The sequence below is a fragment of the Halichoerus grypus genome, chromosome 11 (genome assembly GCF_964656455.1).
Source record: "Halichoerus grypus chromosome 11, mHalGry1.hap1.1, whole genome shotgun sequence".
Classification (NCBI taxonomy): domain Eukaryota; kingdom Metazoa; phylum Chordata; class Mammalia; order Carnivora; family Phocidae; genus Halichoerus; species Halichoerus grypus.
Genome location: NC_135722.1, coordinates 20,440,566 through 20,467,791, shown reverse-complemented (window position 1 = coordinate 20,467,791; position 27,226 = coordinate 20,440,566). Strand labels below are relative to the sequence as shown.

At 38.3% G+C, this 27,226-nt stretch overlaps 1 protein-coding gene across 33 annotated transcripts in view; it reads right to left on the bottom strand.

Annotated features, from left to right (window-relative positions):
* Positions 1-27,226, bottom strand: part of LRRC4C (leucine rich repeat containing 4C) — a 1,180,850-nt gene that overhangs the window by 96,342 nt on the left and 1,057,282 nt on the right. For 22 of the 33 annotated variants that reach the window (XM_078058151.1, XM_078058147.1, XM_078058155.1 and 19 more), the window contains one exon: positions 12,525-12,605. The exons of the other annotated variants lie outside the window; for them this stretch is intronic. The gene's annotated coding sequence lies outside the window, so the exon portion shown is untranslated. The remainder of the gene's footprint in view (positions 1-12,524; positions 12,606-27,226) is intronic. 33 annotated transcript variants of the gene reach the window in all.

The following is a 27,226-nucleotide window of genomic DNA, read 5'->3' as shown; positions in this document are numbered from 1 at the left end:
CCCTTGGCATTCTGGGAAATGATCCATTTAGGGTGGCTGCACAAAATCTATTTGCTCAGCAAAGCTCATTTTAGCAGAGAACCAATAAGTATGCATATAGCAATGACACCACTGTTTGCTAGCCATGCTCAGCTATCGTGCTAGATCAGGATGCACGGGCCAAAAAAAGATGTGAACCATTAAGACACATCAGAAGTTTCAATTCTTCAAAAAAAAAAAAAAAAAGAAAGAAAGAAAAATCACCCCTTGGGAGCTCAGAAAGTAATACTCCATTTACTTAAGAACTATTCAAAGCAAATTTTAATCTTCTCTTCTACCTCTTCAAGGAATAATTGTCTTCTCTATCTGTTCCTCCTCTCCAAGCAGCCTTTTCCTCTCTATCTGTTACACTATCCCATTTAAAACTCCACATTGTAAAGACATTTAAACTTTTCATTTTAACCCATAGTTAATATTAACCCCATCCCACATGTTTGCCAGGATATAAAACTGCTGAAGAACACTTAAAAAATAAAGTAGAGGCGGTGCTGGCCCAGTCAGTAGAGCATGCAACTCTTGGTCTCGGGGTTGGGAGTTTGAGTCTCATGCTGGGTGTAGAGATTACTTAACAATAAAATCTTTTAAGGGCGCCTGGGTGGGTCAGTCCTGTAAGCATGCAACTCTTGATTTTGGTTCAGGTCATGATCTCAGGGCTGTGAGATCAAGCCCCGCATCAGGCTCCCCGCTGGGCATGGAGTCTGCTTGAGATTCTCTCTTTCCCCCTCTCTCTCTGCCCCATCCCTCTCCTTCTAAATAAATAAATAAATAAATCTTTAAAAAAATGAAAGAAGGAAAAGGAAAAAGAAACTGTCATATTTCTTCTTCCAATGTATTTTCCTTAAGAACTTAACATTTTCCTAGGGTTAGGGTGGTTTAGGGAACTTTTTTTTTATCTGTTTATTTTTATTTTTATTTCTTTTTAAATTTTATTATGTTATGTTAATCAGCATACATTACATCATTAGGTTTTGATGCAGTGTTTCATATGATCTCACTGATATGGTTTAGGGAACTTGATGCTTACTGATTTTTTTAAAGATACCCTACAAGAGAGAATAGGATGTACCACTTACTTTGGACCTAATATGTTCCAGATAGTTTTACACTTAAACTTATGAATTTATGTCACTCTATAAGAGTATGAACCAGAATGAAATTTCAAGAACACTCAAAATAGGATCAGGGCCAACTGATGATATCTTTCATTATTGTGATGTCAATCATTTCTTTTCAGTGACGAGTATCAGCAGTTAACATACTCCTCCAAAAACATGAACTGCGGTAGGAATCTCCCATTCAGATCCTGAGCAGCCGGCACTGGAAAAGGACTCTGAGATTCATAGCTGGGACTGCCCTTGGAAGCATAGAATATCAGTGACGGGAAGGAAAGAGAAATTCAGCAAGTGTATCAATGTGGACATGTGTATGATGATGTTTTTGAAGTTCATAGATCAACAGATTTTAAAGTTATTATTCCAAGTTAAAGAGAAACATTCTCTACTCACAGTAAAAGAGACAACACAGTGGTAACACTTAATAACCAAGTAACTGACTTAATTTTTCTCAACTGTTGCTGCCTAGCAACTTGGAAAATTGCTTTCTTATCCTACTAATTTGGGGCATAAGGTATGTGTGCATGTGTTTATCTAGAAGGGGGAGGAAGAAAACTGGCAGGGGATGAGGAGCATCTGATAACCAATTGGCTGTGGGCTATGGGCAGGCATTGAACATTGATGGGGTCCCCTGGAACCTCAGTTGGGCTGACTCTGTACATGATACATTTAACAGGGGTTAGATGTATAGGAGGGGAAAAATTTTTGTGAGTGGAACGAACATCATGAATTTGTTTTAAGTAGAATGAATTTGAGATATCTTTGGAACATCTACCTACAGATTGCCAAAAGTCAGATGGAAATAGGATTCTGGGGTAAGAGAAAGTGATAGCAATTACTGATAATCACTGGATGTCTTCAGCAGGTGGGTGGTAGATGAAGACAAGAGAATGAATAAAAAACAGGTACTTAGAAAGAAATGCTCTTTTAAGTTTCCTCTATTTAATTTCTATTCTTCTCTATTTAGTTTAATGATAGACGAATATGTACATAATAACTAACCATATGTCATGTAGGAGAGCTGAATGCCTCTTTACTTTAAAAGGATGTATTGCAGGATGTTCACACCATTTTATTGCAGCAATTTGCTTTCATGTTTGTTCCCCTACCAGACTGTAAGACAGGTTATAGTGGCTGGCACAGGGTAGAGATCCAGTAAATATTTGTTTAAATAATGAATAAAGGAATGAATGAGTAAATGAGAGAAAGCAGGATATAGAAACTGGGTCAGAATATCAACTCATGTGAAGCCTTATCTTCAGGGCTAACATTCAACTTCTGATTTATGGTAATCTCCCAGGACAGAAATAATCAAAAAACAAAACAAAACTAAACAAAATTCATTTTACCAAAGATAGCTGTAACACTATATGTGATTTTGAATATCATTACACAACTATTTTTGTTGTAATCAATAGCTAATGTAATATATATATATGTGCATGTATATATATATTGGTATCTGTGAATATAATCTTATGTCGAATTATCAATATATACAAATTTAGGAAAAAACATGTAGCCAATTTGTGATGATAAAATTACATTGAAATTATAAATGAATATTTAAATATTTATTAGGTGTTAGGTGCTAAATCAAGCATATTTAATTCTCACAATCACCCTAAAAGAAAGCAATTATTATACCTATTTTAGATTCATATTTTAGAAACAGACATATATTGACCATTGAACAACTCTTCTAGATGTTCAAAATAGGATGTTCGATTTTTTTACATATGGCATTCTAGGCCCTACACAATATAGCTGTGTATGTGTACGTATCTAATATCCACACAATTCATATTTCACACAGCACATATTTTGCATGCATAGATATAGGTAAACACCTTATTTAAATATCTAAAGTTTTCTATTTTCTATCAAGGCCCTAGTGGTTAAAAGCAGGAACTGATAAATCAACATTTTTATATCTCTCCTATGATGCAAAGAACAAAAGAAGTGAAGACACTTCTACTCAATTTCAACTTTCTCTGTGAGACAGGACAAATGAAACTCTACGCGTACTGTGAGGTAGAAATTTCCCACTGCCCATAAATTAAGGTACATCAATTTAGAATGTAGTCTTGTAGGAACAGGGTGGGTGAAAATCGCTTGTTAGGACAAGTTGCTGATTAAATGCAATAATAAAGAGTTTTCAACTATTACACAAATACAATTTAATTTTTGTTATTGCTATACATTTGTATTTTCACTCTTTTGGAAACGGATTATTCATCAATTGCAATCCTCTGGAATATAGCCAAGAACAAGGTAGAAGGTGAACAGCCAAAACAGCCAAATACATCTTTCCAAGTCCATAAACTAAATATCAGCCCTCCTCCCTCAGGAGAGTTTTCAGGACTTAGTCGTCAGAAACCAATTCTATTACAGACACAATCTGGACTGTGTTCATCACATCCGGCCTGGACTACCATTAAGAGTTTTCAGATTGGTGTCTCTCCCTTTCCTGCCTTTCCTACATTCTTTTCCTACTTCCAAGCCCTTCACATGAAAATCTACCATGTCCACAACAAACTTAAACTTTCCAATGGCCTGTCATCGTCTATTGCATGGAGCCAACTTTTACGTGCTTTGGAAGATTGTGTGATTGAGATCCTGGCTATCCTTTTAGTTTCATCAATGCCTCCATAAAGCTGGATTTTGTTTGTTTGTTTTTAGTCTGTAGTCATACTGAGCTTTAAAAATTCTTTTATTTAATGTCATGCCCTGTCCAAAATCAGGAATTTGACGTTTGCAATTGCATCTGCTTGTAATGCTTCTTCTCTTTGCCTTGCTGATGCCAACTAACTTTTCAGACTGATACTTGATGATCAATTCCATAGGAAGGCCTGTCTTCTAGCCCACAGTAGAGGGCTTTGCTTCTAAGCACAGCAACTGAGACTTCTCAGTCATACATAGATCACATTTGAACCAAATGATTGTTTAACTGGTTATGTCTTCACTGTTTACCTCTGAAAAATAGTAAGTTCCAAGAAAGAATTATTTTGTCTTGGTCACTAATATACCTTAGAGAGCACAGCATATAATATATTTGGTAAATACTGATCAACTGATCAAGATGCAGATATTTAGAAAAGGCAAGTAGAGAGTATGAGAGTCAGACAGCTGCTTGTTGATAGTAAGGAAGCAAAACCAATATTTTTTAAAAGCAGACAAAAGAATGAACAGTCCAGCAGCCTAGGTAAGGAAAATCCTCATATGTCAATAGTTTTAAAAAATTCATGTATCATAATCCAATACAAGAAATGATAGTATGACGATACAGACCTTGAGTTAACCACAAAACACAAGAAAGGATTCAGCATTCATTTTTAAATAACAAAGAATTTTTGAATATAATTTTAGACCTATTTCCATTATTCTAATTGCTAAAATAAAACAAAGGGTTGGTATTTCAAGAGGTATTTCGAGAGATATTTGAGAGGCTGGTATTTCAAGGTTCAGTTACTTAGAAAATTAATTTATATGTTATGTCTTATCTAACAATATTAAGTGAATGAATAATAAGAGCTAACAACTGTCTGCTTCTAAGTGGTAGACACTGTTCTAAGCACTTTACACTTATACTCTCATTTAAGTCTCACAGAAACTCTAGAGGATCCATACTACTTACCACCCTCATCTTATAGGTGAGGGAAATGAGGCACAGAGTTCTAAGGCACTTATTCAAGGTCATACTGTTAATAAGAAGAGGAAACAAGATTCAAAACAAAGCTGTCTGATCTGGAGATGATTCTTTTATAACACCTGCTCAAAAGCATTCTTTGAGGGTCTCAAAAAATAATACAATGACTGTTTGACCGAAGTTTATAATTTTCTCATTTAATCTTTAGAACAATCTTGTAGGTATATATGATTATTTCCAGTGGATAAGCAACTAAATCAAGACTTGGAGAGCTTGAACTCCCTAAGTCAAGCAGTAGAGCCAGAACTGAACTCCAAGTACACCGACTCCAAAGATTGAGCCTTTAATCACAGAAGTTTCCCTATAGAATACGAGAAGACTCTTCTACACAAGATCGATCTTGGCACTAACGACATTTTGGTGTGGATTATACATGGGGCTGCCCTATGCACTGGAGGACGTTTAGCACAGATCTAGCCTCTACCCACAAGACACATGTAGCACCCTTCCTCCCAGTCATGAGGAGAAAAATGTCTCCAGACTTTGCCAAGTGTTCCCTGGGTGGGGAGGCAAAATTGCTCCTGATTGAGAGCCCCTGCCCCAGACTGTAGATTTTTCCCTTGGACACTTCTAGATAAAAACTGAACGTACTCCACCTGCTTCATCTCTATTTCCAAACCTTATTCTGACTACAGCACTTTTGCTAAAACATACTTTCTTTGTGCAAGTTAAAATACACAGTGTAGGCTGAAGTTTCCTTTGGTTGTATTTCAACATTTAGAAACCACTGAAATACTTTGCAGGGGGACAAACTTTGGTTAACTTTTAGGAGGTCAAACAGGTAATTTCTGGTCATGTGACACTGGGCAATTTATTTAACATCTCTTTAAGCCCCTTGTTAAAGTGAGGTTAATAACAGCCCCTTATAAGTATGTAGGTTAAATGAACATATCCTTATAAACCATTTAGTCAGTACTTGGATCATAATGAATGCCCAATTAATGTTCATCATTATATTATTATCATTACTATTATTTGTGTAATTTTCATAGCTTGCCTTTCTAGTTTATCCTCAAAATCTCAGAGGCCATCATACTTCCTCTCCAAATTCATTGAGAATATTTACTTACAGGCTATAACATATCTATATGCGAAAGCAAATCCATTATATGGATATAACTTAAGGTCAATAGAAGTTGAAAATCACAGTACAGCAAGAATTATTGAGAGGAAATATTTGACAGCGAAAGCTCAAATTCTTAAGTCTGTGGATAAGACACATTACAGTATTAGAGTTACAAATAAGCCACAACGAGTGAAAATTGTTTTCACTGTAAGAAGACCTTTCAAAAAATGGTATCGATTTTTATTCTTCCATTCCTTACAAATCAACATGACACTAATTTTTCAGTTCTTCACTGGTTGTTTTTAAGTAAAAGAGCTTTAACAGAAGCCTATGTACCGAACTCAAAAAGAAAATATCTAACTTCTAGCCACATGTCATCTTTGACCCAGCTCCGTGTTCATGCTCTCAAACTGTTCATGCTCTCAAGCTGGAACTTACTTGCATGTTCTTATTATTTTTTTTCGCATTTATTTTTCCTTTAGGTTTAGATCTCTCCAGCTGCAACCGTTTTGCTATTTGTATGGTTAATGCCAGAAAACTGTCTCAATATTTAACCATGCCAATCGTAAATGCTGGAACATCTAGAAAGAACAAGTGCCCAACAAAGAAAGAGCTACGAGGGTGCGGAGCTTCGCTCTAGCCTTCACGACTCACAGTGAGCAGGGAAAATCCCCTTCATTCTGTCACAAGGCCACGGGTTCAAGAAAAGAAGTTCTAAGACCCAGGCTTAGTTTCTTTTTTTTTTTTTAAAGATTTTATTTATTTATTTGAGACAGAGAGAATGAGAGAGAGAGAGAGAGAGAGCACATGAGAGGGGGGAGGGTCAGAGGGAGAAGCAGGCTCCCTGCCGAGCAGGGAGCCCGATGCGGGACTCGATCCAGGGACTCCAGGATCATGACCTGAGCCGAAGGCAGTCGCTTAACCAACTGAGCCACCCAGGCGCCCCCAGGCTTAGTTTCTAAACACATTTTGACCTCTATTTAAGAAAACAAAGCAGACAGCATGAACACACAAAACACAAGGAATTTTAAAATCTTAAGTCAATTATTTCAGATGGGTAAGAAAGGGATGCTCTGAAGACAACAGCATGTGCTGGCTTAAGGAGCTCTGGGCCCTACCAAATTATAATACAGCCCTCAGTAACCCCCCTGGAATTATTGTTTTCCTCATATGTCTGCATAGCTTTCATAGAAGGCAGTAACTTTAAAAATGTTCTTCGCGGGGCGCCTGGACGGCTCAGCCGGTTAAGTGACTGACCCTTGGTTACAGCTCAGGTCATGACCTCAGGGTCATGAGATCCAGCCCAGCCAACTTGGAGTCTGCTGGAGATTCTCTCCCTCCCCCTGCTCCTTCCCCTGCCTTGCAGGCTTTCTTTCTAAAATAAATAAATAAATCTTAAAAAAAAAAAAAATGTCCGTTGTTCTCCCAGAACTTGTGATACATCGACAGTACTCACAAGTAACTGAATTCTTTCTTTCATAGACTTAGAGAAAATTCCACTTCTCAGCTCCTTCACCACCTCTACCCTCATAGTTGGGTGGGGCCAGGTGACTTCCGACAAATGGATTATAAATAGAATATAAGTGTGTCACTCCTGGGGAAGGCAGAGGAAGGCCCTGAGGTAGCTCCAGCCCTCTCCTCCCCACGATAGCAAGCTAGAAGCCACATGTTTAGAAGGCAAAGCCATAAGATGGTGGCAGACCGGCCCCCTCACATATCACTTGAGGGTGATACCCCAGAGAATGAGGCCCACAGTAGACTTCACATGCGAAAACAATAAACTTGGGTTGTGTTAATCCACTGAGATTTCAGGGTTGATCTGTCATCACAGCAGAGTTTGGACGATTCTGACTACCACAGCTCCCAACACAGTTTCTAGTATCTAGTAAGTACTTATTATGGAGCTCCTTTAAGAATCAACGGGCAGGGCGGGGCGCCTGGGTGGCTCAGTCGTTAAGTGTCTGCCTTCGGCTCAGGTCGTGATCCCAGCGTCCTGGAATCGAGCCCCGCATCGGGCTCCCTGCTCAGCGGGAAGCCTGCTTCTCCCTCTCCCACTCCCCCTGCTGGTGTTCCCTCTCTAGCTGTCTCTCTCTGTCAAATAAATAAACAAAATCTTAAAAAAAAAAAAAAAGAATCAGTGGGCAGGGCTGAGATCACCATTTAGTAGAAACACGTAAGTGTAGATATTGCTTATAAAGGAAAAAAAAAATTCATCTTGATTTATTTTAAAAATCAATTTCTGCCTATTAAGCATGCACAGACGATGTATCGACCGCCAGCCAGCTCAGGGACTACCCAGCAGGATGGCATACCGCTGACTAAGGAACAGACAGACCATGCTCATGTAAAAAGATTATTACCACCATAAAGTAGCCCGTATATGTTGGGTTTCAAAATGAATGAAGAGAGTAATTCGGTTGGAAGGGATTGGATCTGTAATTTTTCCTCACCCGGTTTCTGTCTTTTATCTAAATGGCATATCGTGCCATAGTTTAAGTTACTCTGTGACAAAGAAAGAATGACCCTTTCATTGTAGCTACCACATCTGCCATTTCAGCTTAGTTCTAGAAAGCATGAGAGATCCAGGTTCTCACCTCAGCTCTGCTGGGGAGCGTCTGCATGACTGTGACCTCTACTTAGAATTTCTCTTACTTTCTACTTGCCCTCTGATAAAGTGGACCCAATGATGACCTTAACGCAAGGTCATGGCAAGACTTAAGAAGCACACTGTATACAAAGAAACTAGCAATGAGTTTGCTGTATTTTAGCACATACTAAATGCTAGTTTCATTTCTTCATTCCCTTTCTCTTGATCTCACCTCCCTCTCCTTAGCCCTCCCCCACATGCCCTTTGATGTCTTGTTTGTTTGTTTAAACTGAAAAGCAAAGGGAATGAACGCTAGATGATTCCCCATACACCTCTCAGTATGGAATATACATGCCCTTGAAGTTTGCTTATTACTGGGAATTTGGAATTGACAGCATGCTGCAAGAATCAAAAAATGCTATCCCACACCACCAAAGTAGGAGCCTGAGCAGGAGAGCATGGCCATTAACGACGAATAAGCATTGACAGAGGAATGACAAAGGATGCAGTGACCTGTGAGCAGCCACAGTTAAATGGAATTTTAGAAAAAATCAGAGTCTCGTAGAGTCACTGTTGTCTATAGCTGCCTAGATTTTAATTAATTCAGATAAATTTAAAACAAATTCAACACGGGGGTACATCACTTTGCTCACGGGGATGCAAAAGATTCTGAAGTTTATATAGTAACAGAAGCTTCATGTTCATCTCTGCTCCCAAGAGAATATCTTCCAAGGATGGGTAATAAAGAAGATGGAATGGCATTTTCGAATACTTTCTTGTGCCTGTAAGCCAGTCTCAGCCAACAAGTCAATATCCAGTAAGAACAAGCACCCCACATCGTAATTCCTCAAGTGGAAACTGGTCCACACCGTTTCCTGATATGTTCCTGATTACCTATGAGTTATGAATTTATTTCACCTCCTGACTACGGCCCCAAACTTGCCCTCGGGTTTGATAATGGTTAATGTTCTTTGGTTACTCTCCCTTTCTCTACACTGGATTCTCAGACTGCATTGACTATAGCGATCCCAGATAACATTCCAGCCCCATTCTACAGACAATGGCAGCAGCCAGGGCAATTAGGATCCAGGAAAGGGTTGCAGAGTTGAATGTTTTCTTAATGGCTAAGCACCAGCATATCAAAGAAAGAGATGTGAAAGGCCCCCCCTTTATTATCAACCAAAACTCCAAAGTAACTACCAGGGCAAAAATTCATTTGGAAAGAAATTTAAATTCATGTAAGTTGGAGAAATGAGCATCCTTATCACATCTGAGTGTCGGCGTTGTAAAGAAGCACCTAATGAGTCAATGAGTTATGGAAGTATATTTTTAAGGCAATTTGGAATCATTTCTCTCTCTCCCATCCCTGATTCATGTATCTTCTAAAGTGCTGTGTTCCAACTGCCAAGGAGAGGTGTTTATATAAAAGGTGATCTTTTCTCCTGCAGATTCTAGGGAATTAGGCCCAATAGGAAAAAAATCAGTTTGAGAGAAACAGCGGCTAAAACACTACCCAATCTGGCCTCCCTTACCTCCAACAATCCCACATAAACTTTAGGCTTTAGCCTGAATTCCAAAGAAGGATATTTTAATTTCAGCACTGTGTTAGTTGAATTACACTGACCTCTGTCTCTGCTTTTGCTCTCCATTTACAAATCTACGATATGACAAAGATTTTTGCCTCAAGCTGATTTCTGGCCTCTACGTGCAAATGACCATGTTCCAAATTCTTCTTCCTTTGCAATGTCTTCCTAATTCCCTCCCCAGCAGAACTGTTGTCTATTCCTTTCAGATTTCATCATATTCTTTTCAGATCTAGTATTTTTTTTTTAAATTCTAACTGCTTTGTATTTGGTCATTTATTATGTCTGTATCCTCTGAACGCAAACGGAGAATACCTGGGACGACTTTCCTGATCCTTATGCCCATCCCAGCACCTAGCCCACCACTGTGTAACCCGGTACTCTGTAAACGTGTGTTGAATTGAATTTAAAATATAAAAAAGGGAAACATGTCACATGTTTTCTCCCTTTTCATACTTTTGTTAGGGAAATGAGTGATATGAGACAATGTAAATATGCAATGTCCCAAGGCAAAAAAAAAAAAAAAAAAAAGAGAGGGAGATTTAAGACAACCAATCACATATACAAAATTCTTATGGCACAATTCAATGACCTCTACTAGATAAGAACTGGTAAACGAACGAGAAGGAACTCAACTGCTTTCACAATGTATTGGCTCTCTAGATCTTACTTACTCCTAATTGTTCTATATATAAACCCCTATCTTGCTACACTCTTTCAGCCAGGAACCCTAACCAGTAATAGCAGAGTACTTTCTCAACACTTAATAATAAAACCAGAAAGTGCAGAAAGCTCTTTTATTGTGGGGCAAGGAGGAGGGGCATTAACCAGGTTGGATGGTATTCCCTTGATATATGAATCCCCCCAAAATATGTGAACAACTTAATTTCTTTCCTAGTAAAATACTTAGTTGACTTTTGGTTACACCTGTTAATCTGATGGCATCGGACTGTGCTAGTCCGTGTGCTGGAGACCAGCAGCGTCAGCATTGCCTGGAAGCTCTTCAGAAATGCAGACTCTCAGACCTCACCCCAGCTCTAATGAATCAGAGTTTGCATTTTAACAATATCCCCAAGTGGCTCCAATGTACATAATATTTTAAGCATGGACATCTGATATTCTAGCAGCAATATTTCACTTGCATCCTAGTCATCTCTTTGTTCTAAGCCATGATTTCATTGTAAAAGTAAAGTATTTGCTTCTCACAGTCTCTCCTTCTCTACCCCTCACTCTTTTCTATACACCTGTCTGTTTCCTTTAATATGCGGTATAAAAAAAACACAAAGACTGTTATTATGCTTTCAATTGTACACATTTCTTTCATATACATTATTCCATTTCATCCCTCTGATATCTCTGTAAACACCATTACGCATAATTTGTCAAATGTCATCTAGGTAATAAATGTCTGAGTATCTGCATGCCCAATGGTGTAAAGGTGCTTCCCCTGTAACCAATGAATTCTCTACCCTCAGAATTCTATACGTTATAAACTGTACTTTAAAAAAAGAATTGAATCCACATATTTAAGAGGGGAAAATGGATATTTAAAGTAGCTCACAGAGTTTGGAAAGACTTGTTTCTGATGAGCTTAGGGTAAACAGACAAAAAAGAGGATATTAAGTTTCTTGCTCTTCCTATTATCCCCACAACTCCCCGCCAAAGTCCGCGGAGCCAAGGACTGGAAACCCCAGATGGATCTTACTCTCGATTCTTTTGCCCTTGCCATTCCCATAACCCAGCTTATCCTATACAGAGACACTAAACATGCACACTCCTAATGAAAGCTTTTAAAGCTGCCATAACATAATGGATTTGCTGTCAGTTTGTTGAAATTGTGCCTGCTGAAGAAATGAGAAAAAAAAAAAAAAATCCAATCCTTGCTTACAAGCAATGTAGTTTGCAACGAACCCAAACCAACTTGGGCATTTCTATCTTATATAGCAGGACTTTCCAAGCAACCTTATTCATTGACCTGAACTTTCTAGCAATGAGTAAAACAACCCAAGGCAATAGCAACAAAGAAACATTTACTATAGTTTCATTAAGAAGTTGTTTGTAGTGTTAGGATATAATACAGTAAATTATCAGCCGTATTCAAAACCAGGTGCATTTTCAAAATTTTTAATCCAAATCTATGCCATACAGAGGTAAGTATCTAAGCATAATGCAAAATTATTAACTAGATGTTAGCCTTCATCAAAATGCTTGAACACTGTCATTTAGGCATGTATTTATCATCCTTTTTATAAAAGCCTCTTGATTATTACAAAATGGAAATCACACTGGAAGTCAGAAGTCTAAAATTAAACATCACGTAAGTAGAATGTTAAAATATGAAGGAATTTTAGAGAGATCATGCAGACCTAGCCTTCACTTCCAATGTATAGATTCACAAAGAGAAGCCCCAATAGGCCACACAACTTACCACAAGTTCCACTGTTGTCTGTCACTGACTAGCTGAGTAACTCTGGGCAACTCCCCTCTCTCTCCGTTTCAGTTTCCTGATCTGCAAAATGAGGTGATTGGACTAGATCACGTAAGATTCCAGATAGCCTGAAAATGCCATTATTCTACAAGACTTAGAGCCACATCCTAGAATAGCGCCCCTCCAAAAGCAGCATACTAGAAGATGAAAAGATATTTAAATGGCACTGGGAGCTCCTGGTGTTCCAGTTTGTTGATATCATATCTCAACTTGGGACTTCAAAACCCCATGGGTTGCTGGTGCTTACCACCAACAGGCAATCCAGAAGAGAACAGCTTTGGGCATATCCTTTACCAGAGAAGTGCTGAAACTGGGTATCTTTTCCTCCCCTTCAGAGGATCTAGTGACTTCCTCTGTCTGGGCTCTCCCTTAGAGATTTCTCCTCAAGGTTCACTGGAGTCCTGTGAGTCTAGCCCTTGACCTAACCCTAGACCAAGATGCATTTCCTCCTGGAAGACACCCTGCCTGGACAAGTCATTCAAAATCAACCTTAAAAGGGACTCCAGGCTCCAGGGAGCTGCACATTTTGGCATTTTTTAATCAGCTGTCTGGCTTTGGTCTGTAGTGAAACATTTACACTTACTGCAATTTTTTTTTTTTTTTAAGATTTTATTCTGAAGTAATTCCTACACCCAATGTGGGGCTTGAACTCACAACCCTGAGATCAAGAGTCATGTGCTCTACTGACTGAGCCACCCCGGTGCCCCTCATTTTATTACAATTTTATTCTGTTAATAAACAAAGAGTTGGTATGCTTAGTAAAAAAAAAAAAGTGGATTAAACCTTTGAATGGAGGACCTGCTTTATCATTGGTCATGCTTTAGCTACATGTATTTATCTTCCCTCCCTCTTACTTTTTTTTTTTTAAGATTTTTATTTGTTTATTTGACAGAGAGAGAGACAGCGAGAGAGGGAACACAAGCAGGGGGAGTGGGAGAGGGAGAAACAGGCTTCCCGCCGAGCAGGGAGCCTGATGCGGGGCTCAATGCGGGGCTCCATGCGGGGCTCGATCCCAGTCTTGGGATCATGACCTGAGCCGAAGGCAGACGCTTAACGACTGAGCCACCCAGGTGCCCTCTCCCTCATTCTTATATAGGGTTGTATGTTTGAAATGGCTTCTATTCATTTTTTTAGGTGATTTTCCATCTTCCCTTTTTCTTCTTTTCAATATTACTATTTTCTAATGAGCAATCACAAAGTCAGACAATGGTTTAAGTCTTCAAAAGGGTATAAGGACTCCATGAGGCAGAACCCAGACGTTACGTATGCAAAAATGGGCACTGCCAACATCCCTACCAATTAAGTTTAATTTATTGGGTTCATTTTAATGATATACACAAGTGAACTTGAAGCGCTGTGTTCTATTAGCAGTAACATATTTAAGGAAAGTTGGTACCTATATCTAAATCATTCTATACAAAATGTGGTCAACCAGGAGAATAAGAATTCTATAAACTATGCCTTATACAATAAATAACAATTATGTTCTTATTAGTATCATTATCATCTATTATTTATATATCACTTATTATGTGTCATGCACTCTCCCCAAACACATTACCTGATTACAAAGTTCTAACCTTACAGAAATACTGCAGTGTTAACCCTGAAAAAAAGACATGCGGAGATGGGAGGGAGCCAAACAGTGGCCTCCAACAAGGATTAGCTTGTTGAAAAAGAATGGTCATAAACAATTAATTGGCTATACTGGGCAAAACCAAGATTGGAAGGTGCAGGGAAATCAAGTTTGGCTCAACTCCCATCTACACAAACTGAGCAGCAGATATACTTGCTCATAGGGAGTCTGTTTACCCTAAAGGTACTCAGCAACAGGGTTTTGTGACCAGCTCTCTAGAGAGGGATTCTGGCAATGGATAGAAGAAGTACTGGAGTAAGGATCCACCAACCCTAGAATTCTGGATAAAAGTACATTGAGAGTGTATGAACATCAAGAGTATAGCTGTACAAATAAAAGAATGAATCTAAACATAGATGAACAATCTTAGAGAATGGTATTTTGTATGCGTCTCTCCTATAGGACTCATTATGTTCTACCTCGTGTGAAATCTATGTGTGTCCTTTTGTTTTCATTCCTAGTAGACTGTAAGATCACTAAATCATGACTTACCACATACTATTAACCTTGGGAAAAGTGCTCAATTTCCTTTCTTATAATAATGGAACCTATCACACAGGACTGTCACAAAGAATACATTATTTTATATGTAAAGGATTTAGCCTGCTGCCTAGGAAGCAACAAAGGAAATTAAATAGAGCTCTTAGCTATTGTTACTATTATTTACTACCATTATTACTGTGATTATTACTAAGCCACAGAATTTCTCAGGCTCAGAATCTTGATTTTATAGTCCAATAAGTACCAATCAATAGTCATTCTTACATTCCAATAGATCAGTTAAAGCAACAAGATTTGACCTGCCAACCTGCCAATCTAAATTATCCAGGGAGAAGGAAACAAACCCAAACCACCTGTGAGTTCATCAAAGCAGCAACTCAGTAAAAATGTTTTCAGCATACTTCTCTCTTCAATAAAAAGAGAATATGGGGCGAGGAAAAGACAAAAAAAAATGAAATATTTTATTCCAATCTGATAAAAATTATTATTCTTTGATGAATGTTGTATGGATGACAAATGAACATACATTTCTTTCTTTGTGTAGTGAAAGAACTGCTATATGCATTTAGAATTTATTAATGTTGTCTCCAGTGTTCCTACGAAATTAATGTCCAATTCATCTGAATGTGGCTTCTGGAATAGGCAGCAAGATGGGCTTTTAAGTCGCATGTGTTCAAAGTGGTTTTAAAAAGGCAAATTTCCATGCTGTAATTTACACCAATATTGTTCAAGCAATTTTAGCAGTGGGTTAAAGAGTATGTTAGGCCCACCATACACTAAGGCCCTTTAAATGCATATCATTGGCCAAGAAAATACTTCATTTTTCATGGAAGTCCTAAAGTACCTTCCTACAGTCTGAAAAGTAGTTAGAAAACCAGCCTTCATATCTAAACACCTTATATTATTGATGAAAAAACTGAGTCCCCCAAAAGGGAAACTGATTTGATCATGTTTCACAACTAGCTAGTGGCAAAACTTAGAATCCGTGACTCGTTCACTCATTCCTTTCATGTTTATTGAGAGCTTTCCTTGGGTCCATTCTGTGGTAGCCTTCCTATATTTATCATGCTTATTATTTCTGAAATTCATTCAACTTCCATTTGGCGATTATTCACTTAATATCTACAATGTGCAGGCACTTCATTTGGTATAGTGTGCTGAGGTAAGTGTAAGAGTTGTTACCTGTCACAAGCATTTAAAGGATAGTTGGGGATGTACCGAGTACAGAGTTATAATAATTGGTAGCATGTAGTTAACACCATAAAAAAGCAAGAGAATTTGAGGAGTTAATTTGATAATTTCCCAAACTATCTACAAAAAAAAACAAAAAAAACCCTCTATCTATTAACCAATCATCAAATCTGTTTTCATCATGTAGTGTGTACAAGGAACTAGGAATGTGATTAGAAAAATTCAACAACAGCTAAAAGTTTATAATCTAAGAAGCTGAGATGTACAAACAAGACATTTGTTTTACAACATCAGGACAATATTTACGTACTGAGTGTAATGTAGCAATTTGTATGTTAGAGAGAAAAAGCTCAGTGTGGACTGACTTTAAAAATCTGAGTGGGAGGGGCACCTGGGTGGCTCAGTCGTTAAGCATCTCCCTTCAGCTCAGATCATGATCCCAGGGTCCTGGAATCGAGCCCCGCATCAGGCTCCCTTGGCGACAGGAAGCCTGCTTCTCCCTCTCCCACTCCCCCTGCTTGTGTTCCCTCTCTCGCTGTGTCTCTCTCTGTAAAATAAATAAATAAAATCTTAAAAAAAAAAAAAAAAAAGAATCTGAGTGGGCTTCATAGAAGAGGTAGAATTTGACCTTGAAGCATTTATTACTATGTATATTATACTAGAAACACTGGAATATTCCATTGCACCTGGATTTCTTGATAGGCCTTCATTGGGATAACTACATAGACTTTTTTTTCAATTAATAGCTCATGAACAACTAGCACAAAATTACATTATAATATCAATAGTCCCCTAAAGAGTCATTTAGCAGTTGAGCAGTTCATTCTTCAGCTGCTTTGTTTGTGACAATCCTGATTTTTCACCTATTAACTCAAGAGTTTCAGAAGTGACCAGATCTTCATCAATCTTGGCATATCCTGACACCACCTAAGTCTCTAAGAAGACTCAATTCTGCCTTTTCCACAATTCCTTGACTTAATTCTCACCCAAGTCAAAGTGTCGTCTCCCTCCTCTGAACAATGTAATGGTCTGTTCGTTTCACTTGAAAAATCTTTTAATTTTCTTAACCTATTGTTACATATGTCACTACATTATTTACAAATTAATACCTTTTTTTTTCTCATCTATACTAGAAGCTCAAGACAGTAAAAGGCATAGCTTATACCTAAATACAATGTTCTGCTAAAGAGGCAGTTAATAAATAGTCACTGTGTAATTTCATTGCAAAGAGAGGCCCCCATGTGTTACAGATATACTAGTCAACGAGTAGGAGTTGACAGCCTACAACTTGTTATTTCTGATGCTTTATTCATTTAATCCTCAACTCCTAGGAGAAGAAAGAAAGAAAAAAAAAAGGATGCAAAGCACAACATCTAACAGTAATACGATACTCATATTCTACTACCAAATATGCCACTAATTAGCTGTACCATGGGGCACCTGGGTGGCTCAGTCGTTAAGCGTCTGCCTTCGGCTCAGGTCATGATCCCACGGTTCTGGGATCGAGCCCCGCGTCCGGCTCCCTGCTCAGTGGGAAGCCTGCTTCTCCCTCTCCCTCTCCCTCTCCCCCTGCTTGTGTTCCCTCTCTCGTTGTGTCTCTCTCTGTAAAATAAATAAATAAAATCTTAAAAAAAAAATTAGCTGTGCCATTTTGGATTAGGGTGTCAATCTATTATTCAGTCTATGTCTCCATAATCCAATGGAATTGGCTGAAATGCTGCAAAAGATTCATTCTTTCAGATCTCTAAATATTACAAGAGTCAGCCAGGAACAAAATAAGAAAATTATTTTGTTTGGATTGTGTAATGGCGATATGGGGGTTGGAGGGAAGCCAAGCATTCTTGAGCATTATTGCTCCAAAATGTCCAGTTTTGGTATTATATCTCCTGGTAAGAAATCCACTACACAGTGCAACATCTCACTCTCTTTCTCTCTCTTTTTCTCCCCCACTTTCAAAACTGAAAACAAAGTTTCACCAATCAAACCTTGCAACATGTGGAACACTAACTTTTCTATTCTATCCTATCCTACCCCATCCCATCCTATCTGACTTTATTCTATTACATCTCATTTCAATCTATTTCATTACTTAAAACTGCAGATTCGTTGAACAATCATACTAATTTTGTCTTGTCACCTTCTCTGGCTGCATGAGTTCAGTCACATTGTTAATTTATTTGAAGGATTATTTTCCTCATTTGTAGAATATGGTAAGAATGCTCTATCTTTAAAGGGTTGTTTTGGTATTAAACAAAATACTACCACTAGCACTGTGCTTGGGGTTAGTGTTCAATATAGAAATATTATTTTTATAGATGTTATTATTTTACCTATTTTGATTATCATATTATTATCATTAATTCTACTTAAGGGTTTTTTGAGTTATGTTAGATTCTCATATCCATGACATGGATTGTTAAATTAGGAAATTCTGCACTTTTTAATCAATTGCTAGGGGGAAAAGAAAAAGAAATGAATAGAATTGGTCCATACCTTTCCAGACATCAAATACTCAATATTGTTTTGTTTTTGGTTAACTCTGGGGACTTTTGATTTACTATTTAATCTCCATGGTGATTAAGGGATGTGGAAAATGATAATACTGGCATTTCATTTAGATGTTTCCATGAGGTGACATATATGACAGATTCATTCTTCTAACTTAACTGTGATGAAAGTCATCTCATCTCCTATTAGTGGGAGAAATATGAACAGAAGCATGTGGTTTTCCTCACCCCTAATATTTGTACCAGAGGAAAGATATTAACTAAAAGAAACAAACATATCTTCTGGTTTTTTAACAATTCTAGTTTGAACATCAAATCACTGCTTACATAAGAGGCTATAAGCACAAGCCTTATATTTTTATTTCCATCTTTTTTAGATTATTGAAGGAGATCATTCTTTAATGACAAAATTCATGATTCAATGAAATTTCAAACTAAAATATAAACATTAGAAATAAAAGGTATATATGTGATATAGCATTTCTTCTAGTATTTATACTCAAAGGAAGCAGAAAATAATTTGTTTACTATTCCTGTCATGACTTAATAGGAAACTGAGCATGTTCACACACAAAAGCAAAGAATAATACCAACTGCTCAGCAGGAGATAAAGTGGCATGATTTCCCCAGGTGGAGTTTATGGTTGTCTTTTAATCACTCAAGAGACTGAAAATTTTTCTTTTATTTAAACTAATCTTGCTTGCTTTCAACCTTACTCCACTGATCCTATAACTCCTTCCTCTTCTCTCTCTCTTTTTTTTACTAACTTAAATATGGACCTTTTTTAAATCACCTCCACGCCATCGGCATCAACATTTCAGAAGACATCTTCAGCGCAGCCACTGAGTGCACCACACTTGTTCCATTTTGTTAATAGAATGACTCTCAAACAACTTCATTATCTGCCCACAGCACTTAACATTTTCCTATTATAAAGCTACCCTTTGCAAAGTCTTCTCTGCGAACCAGAAGGGTGAGAATCTTGCTTCTAGTATCTCTCAAAACCCAGGACTGGTCTTCAGCCAAATCCCTATGTTTTCAGACCACGATGGGGGAAGTGAAAAGAACTAATATTGAGTGCCTATTACATATCAGACTACACATGCAAGATATTTAGTCTTCAAAACAGTCCTATGATATAGAAAATATTATACTCATTTACAAAAGATGATGGAAGCAAAAAAAAAAAAAAATTACCACTTATCAAAAGTCACGTGATGGGTCAGTTGTTGAGGTGGGACTCCAGAGTCCACACTCGGATCCTGCACAGTACCACTGGTACTAAGGAAACAATCTGGTCCTTTTTTTTTTTTTTTTTTTCCTGTCAGAGAGCTCTTTGCAGGCCTTAATATTCTGGGTTGTCCAGACATGGAGGCCATGTTAAATCTGAAACAGTTCTAAGCTGTTTAAAGCCCTTTCCCTGAGCTCCAGTTCTAGAAAGGTTTGGAAGACAGCAAGAATTAGCAGTCAGTTTGTACACATACAACTGGGGGTCTGGAAATCTTCCTCCCACTAGCGGAAAATGGTTTTAGGTTTCTTCTCTTAGGAAGATACCCCTTTACATACGAAGTTTAAATACACACACACACACACAAACACACACACACCCCAAAATAACAACAACAAATACCCTCTCACGCAGAGTTCTGTTAGTAACCTGACGTATATAAAACCATCAATCGAAGTCTACCTCAGTGGTAACTGTGTACAGTAAAAGTTCTGTGGGAAGATCAGTTTCCTATGCTTTGTCCTCTTTGTACCCCTTCATAGAATGCTCTCTGCTTTCCCATCCTTCCTTAGCTAAACAAACCATTCTTCCTTCTTCTGGGCCAAGCCCCTATGTCACCTCATCCACAAAGCTTTTTTTTAACACCTCCTCACCCCCAGTTCTCTTTCTTTGGGTTTTCCCCAACACTTTATTCATGTCCTTAAAATAGTGCTTATCACAGTGCATTACATACTTCTCACTCTATTGACCAGGTTTTTCAACCTCAGCACTACTGATTTTGGGGGCATATAATTATTTTTTTAATTGTGTTGTCCTGTGAATCGCAGGCAGGGTAGCAGGATTCCAGGTCTCCACCCACTGGAGGCCTGTAGCCTCTCTCCTTCAGTTGTGACAACCAAGTATGTCTGTGGATATTGTCAAGTTTCTCCTGAAGGGAGGGCAGTATTGCCCCCAGTTAACAACCTGCTTTAGATCATGGGGACCACATGAGCAGTGACTGTACTTTCTTTCATCCTCTGCACCCGGGAGTATCAGGCCCATAACAAATGGTTAATTAAAATCTGTTGGCTGGAATTAAATGACTCTCATTTCCCAATAACTACATACTGCATTATAAAATGGTCTAAATTCACACTTTGTTCAAAAGTGAAACAAACATGACTGCTAAATTAAACTCTGCATTCAAGGAAAGTGAGATCAAAAGCCACTGGATGTCAGAGTAGAAAAAATACTTTTCTGGCTCTATGTAAGAAATCCAAAAAAGCATATATGTATTACATATAGTTACGTGAAATATATTGTGTAGATGTGTGTGTATACACCCATAAACATCATAACCTTTCCTGGAAAACCACATTCAGGAAACCAAATAAAAGTAATCTGGTATCTCTAAATACATCATCCATAACATGCTTTGTTCACTAAAATACGCAGTGAATTTCTATGGTTCCCCTCCCCCCGCACCTCAAAGACCCATTCATGAAAAAGTGATGCTTATTTTGAAATTTCAAAATTGGAGGGACTTGATTAAATAAAGAAGCACAGACAGTGTGATATTGCCTTTCTTCCTGATAAGATGTTCATCTCTTCCCAATTTAGTGTAGAACAATTTAAAGTCATCTGACTTTGCTTATTTCTGTAGACTAGTTTACCATTTATTTGGCCTGTAAAGCAGAACCACTGTGATCTTAATATCAGTTTGTGACGGAAGACTTTTTCTCACCTCAGAAGTGAACCGGCCCTGCACATCTTCCTTTATTTCCTGAGCTGTGTTTTAATTAAAGTTCCAAAATGAGATAGATTTGTCTTTTCTCGTAGTATCAAATCGATGAGAATATGTTACTCTCGCTGGTATACTGTAAGGAACAGTAGTATGTCTGGCAAGTTGGTGGTTTTTGCAAGAAAGAAATGCAAAAACAAGACCAGCCCCCCTCCCCCCACCCAGAGCAGTCAGAAAGGAGGTCACTGGGCACCAATATGCATGATCTCCTAGAAATTGTACAAGACCGTAATTTCAGGAGCTTCGTTTTATTGGTTGCCTCTCTTTGGTTGTAGATACATTGATTCTACTTTTCATTACCGTACTGTGAGACAGTGATTATTCTTGCTCCTATAAAGGGGAAGTGATTCAATACCAAGACAATTGAAAATTGCATGATGTCATTTAACTGCTCAGTAAGTGGAACAAAATTCACCCCCTGATTGCTCTCAGGTACAAACAGCAAGCCTCACACAGCACACAACAGTGCCTTCTGCACCTCCCCCAAATAGCAGCCACATTCATATGCAAACTTACCATCCATCTCTGAAGTCCTCACTTCCTTACCCCCTGGACTGCCCTCAGCCCCAAGCCCCAAAGGCATGCAGAAAGGAAAGTAAAACTTATTGAAATGCAAAAGATTGTGCCACTGGTAGAAGAATTTGATTCTGAGGCGGAGGGGCTTATATACCTGAGATAAGAAACAAACGAAGAAAGAGCATGTTCACCTCCTCATTTTACACCAATGGGTCTCCTTTTCTCTGGTTTCAGTTTAAAGAACCAGGACGCCAACAAGTTGCTTTAACTTAAAAGAGCTTACATCTTGTGTTACACAGACTTTGCTCTTTAGAATGCTTTGACAAATGTCATTTTCTGCTCTTCTTGCTGCAGCATTTTTGTGCTGTGATAGACCAGAGGCCACATGCTCACCTGGGCCTCTATTTTCTGGATGCATCTTGGAGGGCCCCCTTTCAAGTTTAGTGTTAGAAGGTTTGTTTGGCATTTGGTCCCGCCTTTTTTTTTTTTAAGATTTTATTTATGAGACAGAGACACAGAGAGCACAAGCAGGGGGAGAGAGAGGGAGAGGGAGAAGCAGACTCCCCTCTGAGCTGGGAGCCCAACGTGGGGCTCCATCCCAGGACCTGGAGATCACGACCTGAGCCGAAGGCTGACACTTAACCAACTAAGCCACCCAGGCACCCCATGGTTCAGTCTTTTAACTAGACATGAACTTAATAGCTTCACTGAGCTTTAGTGAATCATTGATACTTATAGTCAACCTACTATTTTCTATATCTCTATTTGTCTATATTTATCTATCTATCTATCTACCATCTATCTATTATGTATCTATCATCTATTTATCCACCCATCCATCCATTCATCCATCCACCCATCCTATTTTACAGAATCAGAAGACTCAAATATGAAATGTTACAGGTGTAAGCATCATGTAACCAACAAAATATTATTCACATCTAGTGACCAAGCAATTTTGTACAACACACACACACACACACACACACACTCACAGAGTACCCCAGGGGACAGATGGCTTTCAAGACAAATGGATCTTACCACACACTTTAGAATTCCAAGTCAGTGCAGAAAAGAGTCCATTTTATTCTGATAGGGGTGTGAAAAGGTCAAGTATTGATTTAGCTTTCCAAGAGGAGACAAAAACTAAAAAGCCCTTTCTGAAAATATTTACTACATTTTGCTTTCATTCAGGGTTTCTGTGCAGAGCAGAGATGGTTTGAAACCCACAGGATGGCAAAGATAAAATGGCCCAGCTTATAAATGTGGGCTTAGGATCAATTTTACTTGTCCCTATGACCTTTAATACACAAAATGGAAAACTCCTATATTGTTGCAGTAGAGAACATATGAGGAATGAAAGTAACGCAATCAAAAGCTTTATGTAATTCATATATTAAAATATATGGCATGTTTTATGTTTACTCATAAATAATGTTTTGTCAAAGCACTTTCATATAGACATATCACTGCAAAAAATATCAATACTTTCTTTTTGACAAATAGAAGACTGTAGACTCATCTTCCCAGACTTTAACTGCCTCTTTGCTACTAAATGAAGTGTTTGCACAAACACTTTAATGATATCTGGTGAAATTTTAGTAATGTCTGTGACGGGAGAGAAAATAATTTTGTATCAGAAGAAATTTCACCTAATCCTCATATGAATAAAATGTCATTTGGCATTTATTCAGACAGTTGCAATGCCTAAATATTTTTATTGTGGTTGCAAACGTATTTGTAGTTAACTCCAAAGTTATCATTCACCTAGATTCTCAATCTATACTTTTATGTTCAAATATCTAAGGCCACTTCTGGACTAGGAAATTCAACAGGAGTTGTAAAAGATTTTACTCTCTGGAATATGTTTGACTTTATAATGGTATTATTGGAAACCAGAGGTATTCCGGAACACTACCAAAAACAATCTCCTATTGTTTGTTTGCTGGTGTACTTGGTGTTTTTGACTAAATATCAACCAAAAGGGCAGGTTGGTATGCAAAGCTGGTGTAGAATCAGGTAAATCTTGTTTTGCTTCCTCGGTATTTCTAGCTGAGGGACCTAAGACATGTTACTTAATCTCTGTCTCAGTTATCTATAAAATGAGAATAACAGTAACTATCCCCAAAATACTCATGATGATCAAATCAGATTACCAAAGTAAATGACTTCCTTTGTTGCCCTGTTCTTACTTCTCTTCAAAGTATTAGGGTGAACATGGTTTGTTCTTGGTAAGGGAGGTGATGAAAATAAACTGATTTATGGATTCTTAAAACCTATCCCTGAAGATATACTATAGTCCAGTAGCTACCCATTGCCTTGGGTTCAAATTCAGCTGAGGGACCTTGTGTGAGTCATTTAACCGTTCTCGGCCTCAGATTTCTCCATTTCAAAATGGGAAAACATTGAGATATTTTATTGTGTTGTTTTTAGAATGAAGTGAGTTAAAACCTATAAAATGCTTAACACATTACAGTATTATTTTGAGGTACTTTTTCCATTAAAATGATGTTACTCCCACTATATAATTTGTTATAGTAATCAATCATGCCCTTTCCCCCTGGTGTTAATCTTGAAAGCAGAATATCACACTGTGAAATGAATTCAATCTCTCTTTATCTAATCTCTAAGGTAGACAGAGAAAATAGCTATCTAGTGAGCAAGCTTAATTCCAGGGGCAAATCTTTTCTGATCTTCCCTGTCTCTTTACAGATGACAGCTGGGTCATGGTTGTGTTACCAATATGAGTGCCAGTGCTTCCAGTCCCCAAACTGGCAGAGCCCCATACTGCCAAACAAAGCCCCAAATTGCCAAGAACAAATCTTCATAAAGATAAAAAGTTATCCTAACTCTTACTGAAAGGACAATAGGATCAGTCTTATCAGACCTGTACAATGATGTTAGTTGTTTACACTTCAGTTAAAATGAGGATTTGAAACCTGACTTTGACAGATGTTAGAGAAGGGCACAAGGGCACTGAAGGTCTGAATGAAGCAGAGTAATGCCATGAATTGGGAATAATCAGAATGGAAATGTTTGGACAGGAAGGCTTGAGCAATCTGCCACTCTTTCTTTCTTTTCTTTCTTTTCTTTCTTTCTTCCTTCCTTCCTTCCTTCCTTTCTTTCTTTTTTCTTTCTTTCTCTCTCTTTCTCTCTTTCTAAGATTTTATTTATTTGACACACAGAGAGAGAGAGTACACACAAGTGGGGGAACAGGAGAGGGAGAAGTAGGCTCCCGGCTGAGCAGGAGCCGGATGTGGGGCTCGATCCCAGGACCCTGAGATCATGACCTGAGCTGAAGGCAAATGCTTAACTGACTGAGCCACCCAAGCACCCCATTTTTTTTTTAAGATTTATTTATTTGAGAGAGAAAGCGCACACAGCAGGGAGGGGCAGAGGGAGAGAATCAGAGAATCTCAGGGAGACTCTCATCTGAAAAGCTCAAAAGCTCTCACTCAGAGTCCATTTATTCATTCCTTAGACATAATTCTAATATTCTTGAATACGTAAGTTTCAAGTACTACCACCGGTTGACTTCAGCTCTGAGATATATGATTGTTTTAGTTATGTTGGATTGGTGTGGATCCACTCACACATTCTGGAGAGCCAAATCTGAGAACTAACAATAGAGAATTGTTAGGAAAGCTATCTGGGTATCTAGAGAGCAGGGTAAATTTGTAATTAGGGCAGAAAACAATCTGATTCATGGAGGTGGGAGGAGGGCAAATGATCCCAGCTCTCAAATAATATAATTGTGATTTCAAAGCTAAGATCACCACCAATAATTAGAGTCACACTGAACAAATTACTTAATGTCTAAGCCTCCATTTTCTATTCCTGGAACTGGAGGTAATGATAAAAGTCCTACAGGGTTGTGAGGAGTGTTTGGAAGGAATTACGTAGAGAACATCATGGTAGAGTGCATGGCGTAGTTCCCTTTACTTCCTTCACTGTCCTACACATGATCCAAATACAGGACCCTGGCTTCTGCAAACCTTGACGTGCTCAGCACAAAGCTGTGCCTGGAAAAGAGCAGACACTCTTAATTACGTGAATGTATGCATGAATGAATCAGTGAATGAAGAAGCAAATAAAGAAATGTATAAATCAACCCATCAATTACACAACCACAGGAAGATACGATAGCCCTTCATCATATCTTCTCTTACTAAACACAAAATGGTGAAGTAGTCACGACTGCAGATGGAGAATCTTTCTTATCTTTACAGCCAGCATCTTAATTTAGTAGGCACAAAGATATCAGGCTGAGAAATGTGCTCCTAGGTACTCGGGCAGAAAGCAGGAAGTCATTTTCTTTAGACCAGTGCTTTCGCCTCAGCCACAGTTACTCATTCTCTTTTACAAGGAGGAATTCATTTATGTCTTCGGGAGACAGATGTATCAAGCCATTGGGTGTTTCTGCCAATCACCTCCTGCCAAAGCCCTGATGTTTTATTTCATTAGTGCAGGCACTTTCCATTAATTTGGATACTGTTTAAGAGTGTAAGTTCCAAAGCACATTGTTTTTTGGCTTTTTTTTTGAAGGACTATTTAATACATTACTGCAATGAATTGACCCCTTGCCAAAAAAAAAGCAGTGGCCACCCAGTTCTAATCAGTTTCTGACAATATGATCCTAACGTTTGGCTCAGTGATACGTTTATTGTGCTCCACCTGGAATTGACAGAAACAAATCAGAAGAATGCTACTGGCTGCAAAATAAAGACTAAACAAAACACATCTCGCAGTGTTTTCCTTCCTTTCTTCCCTCCTTCCTTCTTTCCTTCCTTCCCTCCTTTATTTCTTTCATAAAAATAAGAACGTAAGAGTATTCTACTATATGCCAAATGTAATAGATACTGCTGATGCCAAAACACATGTATTCATATCCCCATTCTTTCTAGTTTCCTAAGTAAACTCTCCTCCATGCAGCTCTCTAGGCAACCTCAAAGAGTGGGTCTTGACTCATCTGAAACAATCATGGTTGTTTTATTTCCTGTGCTAGCAACTGGTTTGTGCATACAATAAAGAAATGTAGGCTTAGTGGAGATTTGGGGGACAGTTTTCCTTACTCTTAAAAGACTCAAGAAAGACATAAACTCTTCTGTCCTGGATATCCTGTTTGGATATGATGCCGATGACTGCTGTAATCTCTTGTGACCATGGGGGGCGGGGGGGTGGGCGTGTGTGACTGAAGACAAAGGTGACAAGCAGACAAAAGCAGAGCAAAATGATGGAAAGATGTTTGTCCTTGATGCTGCTAGTGAAGCGCTGAGATAAACC